This window comes from Mastomys coucha, unplaced genomic scaffold, assembly GCF_008632895.1.
Source record: "Mastomys coucha isolate ucsf_1 unplaced genomic scaffold, UCSF_Mcou_1 pScaffold14, whole genome shotgun sequence".
NCBI lineage: Eukaryota > Metazoa > Chordata > Mammalia > Rodentia > Muridae > Mastomys > Mastomys coucha.
In genome coordinates, this window is record NW_022196896.1 from 7,235,467 (window position 1) to 7,244,356 (window position 8,890).

At 43.4% G+C, this 8,890-nt stretch overlaps 1 pseudogene; it reads left to right on the top strand.

Moving 5' to 3' along the window:
• Nucleotides 1–6,444: 6,444 nt before the first annotated feature.
• LOC116088938 lies at nucleotides 6,445–6,944 on the top strand (annotated as a pseudogene).
• Nucleotides 6,945–8,890: the final 1,946 nt, after the last annotated feature.

The window sequence follows — 8,890 nt, forward strand, 5'->3', positions numbered from 1 at the left end:
TGAAACATGACATCCTGCAGGAAGTTCCTTAAGCTGGAAGGTAAAAGACTCAAAATAGCTTCAGAGATGTTCCTGAAATGGACAGGATTCACTGCACCCCAGCTCTCACCCCTAAGCCCTCATCCCTGCCACTGGAATAAGCAATAGAGGCTGGGAGTCTCTATCAAATGAAATAAAGCTGAACTGAATATAATGCTCCGAAAAGAGCAAAGTTGTAAAGATCCTGAAGTACTACAAAGTACTACTACTGAGATGAGATGCCTAGAAAAGGTTAATCAACTGAAGCCCCTGGAAAGAAGCCACTCCAAACCATTATACTTCCTGCAGGCTGTGTGTGTGTGCACTGGGCTTCCCGATTCACTGATTTTGTGAGTTGTCACCCATGCTAGGATGGGACTTTATTGATTCAGCTGCCTTTGAGTCATTTCTCCTCCTGTAAGTAACCTTTATCCATATTTCTGTACATAACCCCACTAAAACTCATGGATCATCAAGTTGACTTTGGTGTTACCTGTACTTTTGTGTGGAGAGCTGCGAAGCACCTCACCTCAAAGATGGCGCTGGCCGCCGCCCCCCCCCCCCTGCCAGTCTGATGGCGAGCACTCTTGAAGTAAACAGCTCCTTATTTGGTTATGGGCTGAGTCAGCTGACTTGCTTCCGCTATGTGGACCTGTTAGATAGCACCACGTGGCTTTACCTGGGTGGCTGACCATACAGTATTTAACCTGTGGGTTGGCTTTCCTCGGGGTCAGAAGACTGTTCAAAGGTTCCTGAATAAACTGCAGGAGAAGAGCCCGAGAGTGTGTTGCGTCATTCTTGCTGGTCGAGGGTGGTCGCGACACTTTTGTTTGTTGGGGGCTCCCTATCTGGGGTGAGAAGACTTGTGTGTTTTGTGTCCTCAGGAAACGTTTTGTCACACAACAGGTGGTCACCACCAGAGGAAAAGATAAACAGTTTTGGGAAAGCAACAACACATAACTTGTTTCATCATTGGATCTGAGGCTTTTCCAGATTCCTTAGTGCTCTCAAGAGAGCAGTACAGAAAACTCTGTGCACAAAATCAGTAACTGCATGTCCCGGTGTCTGGATGCAGTCTACAGAACATGGATGTGCATATCGAGGGGGTTTGCAGCTTCTTGTAATGACAATAACAGCAATTACAATGGTAGCTAGACACTATCATTTTTTTGGGAGTCTTTGAAACGTAAAGAAACAGAAAAGGCTGACCCAGTAGTTAGAGTTGAATGAGAATTTTATATCTTGACAAGAGTTCCAGGCTTATGATTCTCCAAAATCTTATAAAATATTCTATTTTGGATTTTATTTATTTATTACATTTCAAATGTTATTCTTTTTCCTGGTTTCCTCTCTGGAACTCCCCTATCCTATCCTCCCTCCTCCTGCTACTATGAGGGTGTGCCCTCACACACCCACTTCCACCTCACCGCCCTGGCGTTCCCATAAATTGGGGCATTGAGATTTCACAGGAGAAAGGGCCTTTCCTGCTGATGCCAGATAAGGCCATCCTCTGCCAAATATGCAACTGTAGCCATGTGTCCTCTTTGGTTGATGGTTTAGTCCCTGAGATCTCTGTGGGGTCTGGTTGGTTGACATTGTTGTTTTTCCTATGTGGTTGCAAACCCTTCAGCTCTTTCAGCCTTTTTCTAACTCCTCCATTGGGGTCCTCATGCTCAGTCCAATGCTTGACAGCAAGCATCCACATCTGTATTTGTCAGGCTCTGGAGAGCCTCTCAGGAGACAGCCATATCAGGCTCCTGTCAAGCAAATACTTATACTTTAAAATGCATTTAAAAATAAACATTTTATTGACTCATTGTGAGTGTCACATCATGTACTCCATTTCCACTCATTTCCTCATCTTCTCGTATCTGTACATTTGCAGCTCCCCCTCAAAATAAAGCACACATACACTCACACACACACACACACACACACACACACACACAGCATAGACAACATCTCACTAAGGAAGCTGTAGCACATCACAGTGTGTCTCACAGTGTATCCCTCTGCCCACACATCTTTACTTGCAAATGTTCATTAAAATGAACCATTGGTTTGGTTCAGGATCTCTGGCTTCTGTGATACCATCAGTATTGAATCCTCACCTGAACTTCTTTCTCTGGGTCATCCTGTTGTTGACCTGTGTCATGGAGACCTTGCAGCTTTGGATCACTATGCCTGAACTGGCTCTTTCAAGCATCCCCAAAGTATGCAAATGGTACAGACTTTAGGACAGTCTAACTCAGAGCCCTGGATATGGGCCTGGGTGACAGCCAAGATGGCCAGCATGCCAACTCTCCCTTATGCACAGCACAAGGATAAGCTCTACAGAACTACTCCAGCTAAGCGATCCAATGATACCATTGGCAGCAGGGCCCAGGTGAGATGCAGGGCCCACTCGGCCAGGGAGATCCAGGTCTAATTCATTCACTCTCATGAACCCGGGGCCAACTCTCCCTACTTCCACAGGTGCTGAGGGACAAGAGGGGAAGGGTATCATGGGCACACCCTGGCCACCTCATGGCAGATTCAGCAGCTGTTAGGCATATCCTGCTCTCACATACTCTCACCTATGCCCCCTTGCCTTAATGTGCTGCCTAGGTGAGGTGAGGTGTGGGGCCCTCTATCCCAAGTGCTGCAGCTATTGAGGGGCACAGACAGCTACCCTCTCTCATGAAAGGTTCAGCTTTCCCACCTGCCACAGGTGGAAGGGGTGAGGGGAATGAAGGCATTATCCATTCACCCACATCACTTCATGACAAACGAGTGGCAGGGCAAGCTCTCCCATGCTCTCCAAAACATACCGGCTCTCCTGTGCTCCCATTACAAAGATCCTGTCCAAATGAGATACAGGGCCAGCTCTCTCAAGTGCCATACTTGGTGAGGGGCAGTGATAGCTCTCCTGCCTTCAATACCCTGTAGACAGCTTTCTAGAGTGCCAGAGGAGTCAGGGCTGGAGGAATGGGAGGCATCTCCTCTGCTCCCAAGATATCTCATAGCAAAAGTGTGGCAGGGTCATCATTCCCACACTCATGCCCTCTGGGCTAACTCACCTGCACTAATGTCATCATGGCCAGCTCCATTGTGCTGCCTGAGTGAGGGGCAATATTTGCTCTCTTGAGTGCTGCTGTTATTGGGACATGGGGTCAGTTATCTAGAGCACCAAAGTCAGTGAGTGATGGGGCAGTTCTGCACAGCCTCTGGACACCCATGTGGTTTCCAGCAGCTACCCTGACCAGGTGTGTCCCCATGTTCTCTAGTGGTAATATTAGCCATGAATATTGACACTGACACCTAACACAGACATGACCCTCAGTGACAACTTGGGTTGGAATCTCACCATGTCTCCATGTCAAAGGGCTGGCTGCTCACAGTAGTCTACTCCTCTTTACCCTCATCTCCAGTTTTATCTCTCCTCAGGATAATCAAGGTGTACCACTTCTTTCTCCCTCATTTAACTATCACATTGTGGAGGCTCCCACTGCCGTCTGGCCACACAGCTGGTGGGTGCAGGTGTGACATCCTCTGCCTATGCTTTGTGGTGTGGTGTGGCAAGCAAGTGTTCATGACCTGCTTGTGTATTGTACTGGAAGTCAGGCCTGGTGTTGACATGGTGGTCTATCTTCCTCTTCCATCCTCTGGTAGGTGGGACTCTGTGTTTATGTCCCATATATGCCAGAGGGCAGAACTTTGGGTGGCATGATGATTCATGGATCTTTGTCTTCCTCCTCCCTCACTGTGCTGCCTGGATTTGATTTGATTTTTATGCATCTTAGGAATAAAACAGCTTGGGCAATCAAGTCATGCATCAAGTTATGGTGAACACTAAGGCCCCTGGCTGCTAGAAGGCCACCACCAACTTGCCTCTTTGCCCATTGTCAGGGCTGTTGTTGTTGTTTGTTTGTTTGTTTTGATTTTTAATATATTGTTATATTTACTAGTTTTTCCAGGGAAAGGGAAAATATGAATTTAAACAATCTTAGTGGCTTATGAACTCAACTAATGGAGTACTATAAACAGCCTTGCTCCCTTGTTTTTACCTGAAAAGTAGGTATTCGTGGCACATCCACAATATACTGCATTGTTAATGGAGCTAAGGACAGAACATTGGAATAAGTATTTGCTGTTATGGGTGTTTCATGTCAGAACAAGAACATCAAGTACATAAAAAAATCAAATTCAAAGTACTTTTTCTTGTGATATTTTTATTGATTATTTGAGAACTTCATATCAGAAACCCTGAGCCCACTGTTCCGTCCTCTTAGGTCTGTGCACCCCCTATGATCACCATCCCAGAAAAAAAGAAAGAAGAAAAATGCAAGTCTAATTAGTGTTGCCCATATACTCATTGGAGCATGGTCAAACTTCCTGTGGGTAAGTCCTTAGATAAAACTGAGTTTTCCCTCACCTATACTTTTGTCAGAAGTCATGAGTTAAGGACAGCTACATTTCAGCATCCTTATCACAATTTCTAAAATTTCACTTTGATGGCTTTCTGTCCCAGCTGTTACTTCTAGGGGGGTTAGGGGTAGGGTTGGTGGTTGTCACAAGGGTCTTCTATGTATCTTTTTCAACTGTGAGCTGCAGTCAATATCATGGCAAAAGTAGCTTCCTTACCCTTTACGGTCAGCAGAAGCATGGATCACAAACTGTATAGTTTCTGAATCAGTGAGTTTAAGAGAACACAGGGCAGAAGGAAAACAGAAATAGAGAGTAAAGGGAAAAAAATGAAAGCATGAGATGACCCAGAGCTTCTAAGATATGACATATAGACTTAAACCTGTATATGTAAAACCTGGATTTTATTCTGAATGGGGGGTATAATTGGTTGATCTTTAGCTAAAGAATGATATAATTTGAGTCATCTTTTAAAGTGATAATTCTAGATGTTGGATATAAAATAAACTGTAGGGTTTGAGAGTGAACCAAAGCAGGGATGAAAGTTCTATGAATATCCAGGCAAGATAAGGTAACATCCCTAAAACATAACCAAATGTTTAGAATGGAGGCAAAACATCAAATGTGTCATCTGAAGGACAGATAACCAACTCAACCAACAGCTTGGGATATCTTTTTGCTATGCATTTCTTTATCTTCTAAACTGAGCATGCTATTAGTCATTGTAGCAAGAAACAGAATATATGTATATATAAACAAAATACTCATATATGTATTTTAATTTTAATGATATATACATATATGTTTCTCTTCTTTAGGTGTTCAGCTCACTAGATTATATCAACTATGAGGTTGCGTTTCTTCCCTAAAATTCACTCAGTGGAAATCGAAATAATTGATTCAACTGTGCTAGCAGATAGTGCCTGATGGGTGATTACATTCTGTGTGTGGGCCAGAGCTAGGTGTTCCTACACTATTGAATAAACTGATGTTACCCTGATGGGAGCTGATGAGTTGCTGCAGAAGTGAGCTTGTTACACATGTAAGTTCATTCCCTTCAGGTTTAGTGATCATCTTAGCCTTTGTTTTGCAGGATGATACTGTAGGAGTACCATGCCAGACGACTGCTGGTCCTTAATATTGAGCTTCCCATTCCTGGCCCGAGAGAAATCATTTTCTCATAGATTTGTTTGTGATTTTGGGTTATAGGAAATTCAAACTAACTAAAAGAAAGCAGACTTACATTAGTGATCAAACTCATTCAGAAGCATGGTCACAGGCACTCTTAGATAAATGGTTGGTGAAATATCTGGGTAAATGTGACAGAGAAGAGTTATCCTCTGTCAGCTGATACACATATATCTTACTATACTGTACTCCAACCAGGACAACAAATAGTTGTTGCTCCTCAACCATTCTCTCACTTCCTCCCCTCTCATTGATGTCAGATAAGGCCATACTCTGCTACATATGTATCTGGAGTCATGTATCCCTCTGTGTATACTTTTTGGTTGGTGGTTTAGTCTCTGGAAGCTTTGGGTGGTAATGGTTAGATGATATTGTTCTTCTTATGGGGCTGAAATCTCCTTCAGCTCCTTCAGTCCTTCCCTTAGCTCCTCTATTGGGGTCCCTGGGATCAGTCCACTGGTTGGCTGTGAGTATCTGCATCTGTATTTGTCAGAAACTCTCGGGGAACAGCCATATCAGGATCCTGTCAGGGAGAGAGAAGGGGGAGAGGACAAAAGAGGGCCAGGATCAGGCATTGGGAGGGACAGAAGAGAATCACAAAGGATCAGGATATTGAATAGAAACATGTAGCAGAGGGAGATGGGGAACTAGGGCTAGCCACTAGAAAGTCCCTTGGAGGTCCTGTGAATCTGTGTCTTGCTTTAACAGGTTTGGACAGAACCGACCCAGGGTCTCCCACTTTGTCACCTCCGGAACCATCTCTTCACCTACTGCCTTCAGCTCCTAGGACCAGTCACCACTGTCTTCGAGATTACCTCAAATTCCAGATCAGCCATGATCTCTCAGATTCATCAGAATTATTCCACCAAAGTGGAAGCTGCTGTGAACTCCCTGGTCAACTTTCCTCTGCGGGCCTCCTTCTACCTCTCTCTGGGCTTCTGTTTTGATTGGGATGACGTGGCTTTGGAAGGGTCAGGCTACTTCTTCTGTGAATTGGCCAAGGAGAAGCTCAAGTGTGCAGAGGGTATCTCCTCAAGTTGCAGAAAAGTCACAGGGGACTTGCACTCTTCTAGGATATGCAGAAGCCATCTTAAGATGAATGGGGTTAAACCCCAGGAATCCATGGAAGCTGTTTTGGCCCTGGAGAAGACCGTCATCTCTGTGACTTCTTGGAAAGCCACTTCCTGGATAAGGAGGTGAAGTTCATCAAGAAAATGGGTAATCACCTGACCAACCTCCATAGGCTGGTAAGGCCACAACCAGTGCAGACTGGCATGTCCCAGGCATCTCTGGGCGAGTATCTCTCTGAGCACCTCATTCTCAAACACTACTAGGAGGCCTCTGTGGCTTACAAGGGGCTATGCACCAGCCAGCCTCAGGACCTCTACCTGAATGAACCTCTCAAGTCACTAGACAGCTTTGTAACCCCAGTGGAGCCTCTCCCAAGTCTTGGACCAAGTGAAAACAAAGCTTTTTGAAACAAAATAAAGAAGAATGAACAAAAGAAAGAAAGAAAGGAAGGAAGGAAGGAAGGAAGGAAGGAAGGAAGGAAGGAAGGAAGCGATCCCTAGACTCCAGGGAAGCAAGAGACTCCCATGAGCCAATGGAGATGACTTGAGCTGAAATACCCAACAAATGGGAATGGAGAGGGAGACCAATTCTTGTAGATAGGCACAGTCCCAAGTTGGGCGATGGGGCCACCCACACATCTCAAAATTTTAAACACAGAAATGTTCCTATCCAAAGGAAAGACAAAGACAAAAAAATGGAACAAAGACTGAAGGAAAGGAAAGGCCATCCAGAGACCACCCCACCTAGGGATCCATCCCATCTGCAGATACCAACACAATAGTGTTGATGCCAAGAAGGTCAATACCTTTATATGGTGCTTTCTTATATGATACATGGTATAATTAAAAATTAAGATATGAATATTACTTATAGATGAAGCTATAGGTTAATATTATTATATATTATATCACTTGATTAGAAATTCAGGAAAGAAGTAAACAAACTTGCTCAGTATATACTTCACAAAACATGTATAATAGGAAATATTCATTTTAGTTCTGTAGCTCTCCAGTCGATTAAAAGTGGTGTCTGTCTGTCTATGTTTGGCTTCTTGCTGGTGTGGCAGCACGTGTGTATATGTTAACTCATGAGTAACTGAGACAGAAACAATAGCACATGTTCTAGGTTATCCTGGTGTACATACTGAGTTCCAGAATAAGTAACAAGGGCTGGAAAATTAGACTCCTTTTTTGAGATAAAGGAGAGATAGCTAGATGATAGATAAATGATAGATAGATAGATAGATAGATAGATAGATAGATAGATAGATAGATGGATAGATGGATGGATATATGGATGGATGGATGGATGGATGGATGGATGGATGGATAGATAGATAGATAGATAGATAGATAGATAGATAGATAGATAGATAGATAGATTGATTGAAGAAAAGAGAACCTGACTCTCCAACCCACTAGGCCTTGCCTGAGTTCAAAGACAGTATTCTGCTGACCTTGCTCTTCAGATTCAGTATAGCAAATGAGTATTCCTAAGAGTTCTCTGAATTACCAGACATATGCTTTCTCCTTCTGTTGTGGATTAGCAGACTCATTCCCTTTGGTTGTTTAAGATCATTCATCCCAGCTAGCACATTAACATCCTTTTTTGCCGGTTCACATAGAGATCTCAAAAATCCTTACACCCAGACTAAAGAAATCTGAAATCTCTGTATTTCCTCCTGCTAGAGTTGTCCCTTTCTTTATAACTAAGACTTTCATGCCAATAGTACCATAAGGCTGATAAAACAGACAATAAACACTCTCCTACTCAGACACCAGTGATATTAGTGCATTTTACTATTCCTACTTCTATTCTATAATTGCTAGACTCATGAATTCTCTGACTCCTCTTTCTCTAATCTCTCTCTTCATTCTCTCCCTCTCTCTTTCTCTCTCTGACTCTCTTTTACTCTGTCTCTCAATCTCTCTCCTCTAACTATCCAAAATATGAGTGTGTTCATGTGTTTTTATATAATATACACATCTGTAGGTCAGAAACGACAGACTTGGCTGTCTTCCTTAATTATTCTGTTTAACTATTGAAACACACTACAAACTGATGATAGAGATTGGTCCTCCTGTCACTGTCTTCCCAGTAATTTTGTTATAGGTATGCTAGTATGCCAAGGCTTCTCTACATATGGTGGATTGAATTCAGGTTTTCATATTTATGCAGCAAGCATTTTACCATTTAATTCTTCTCCCTA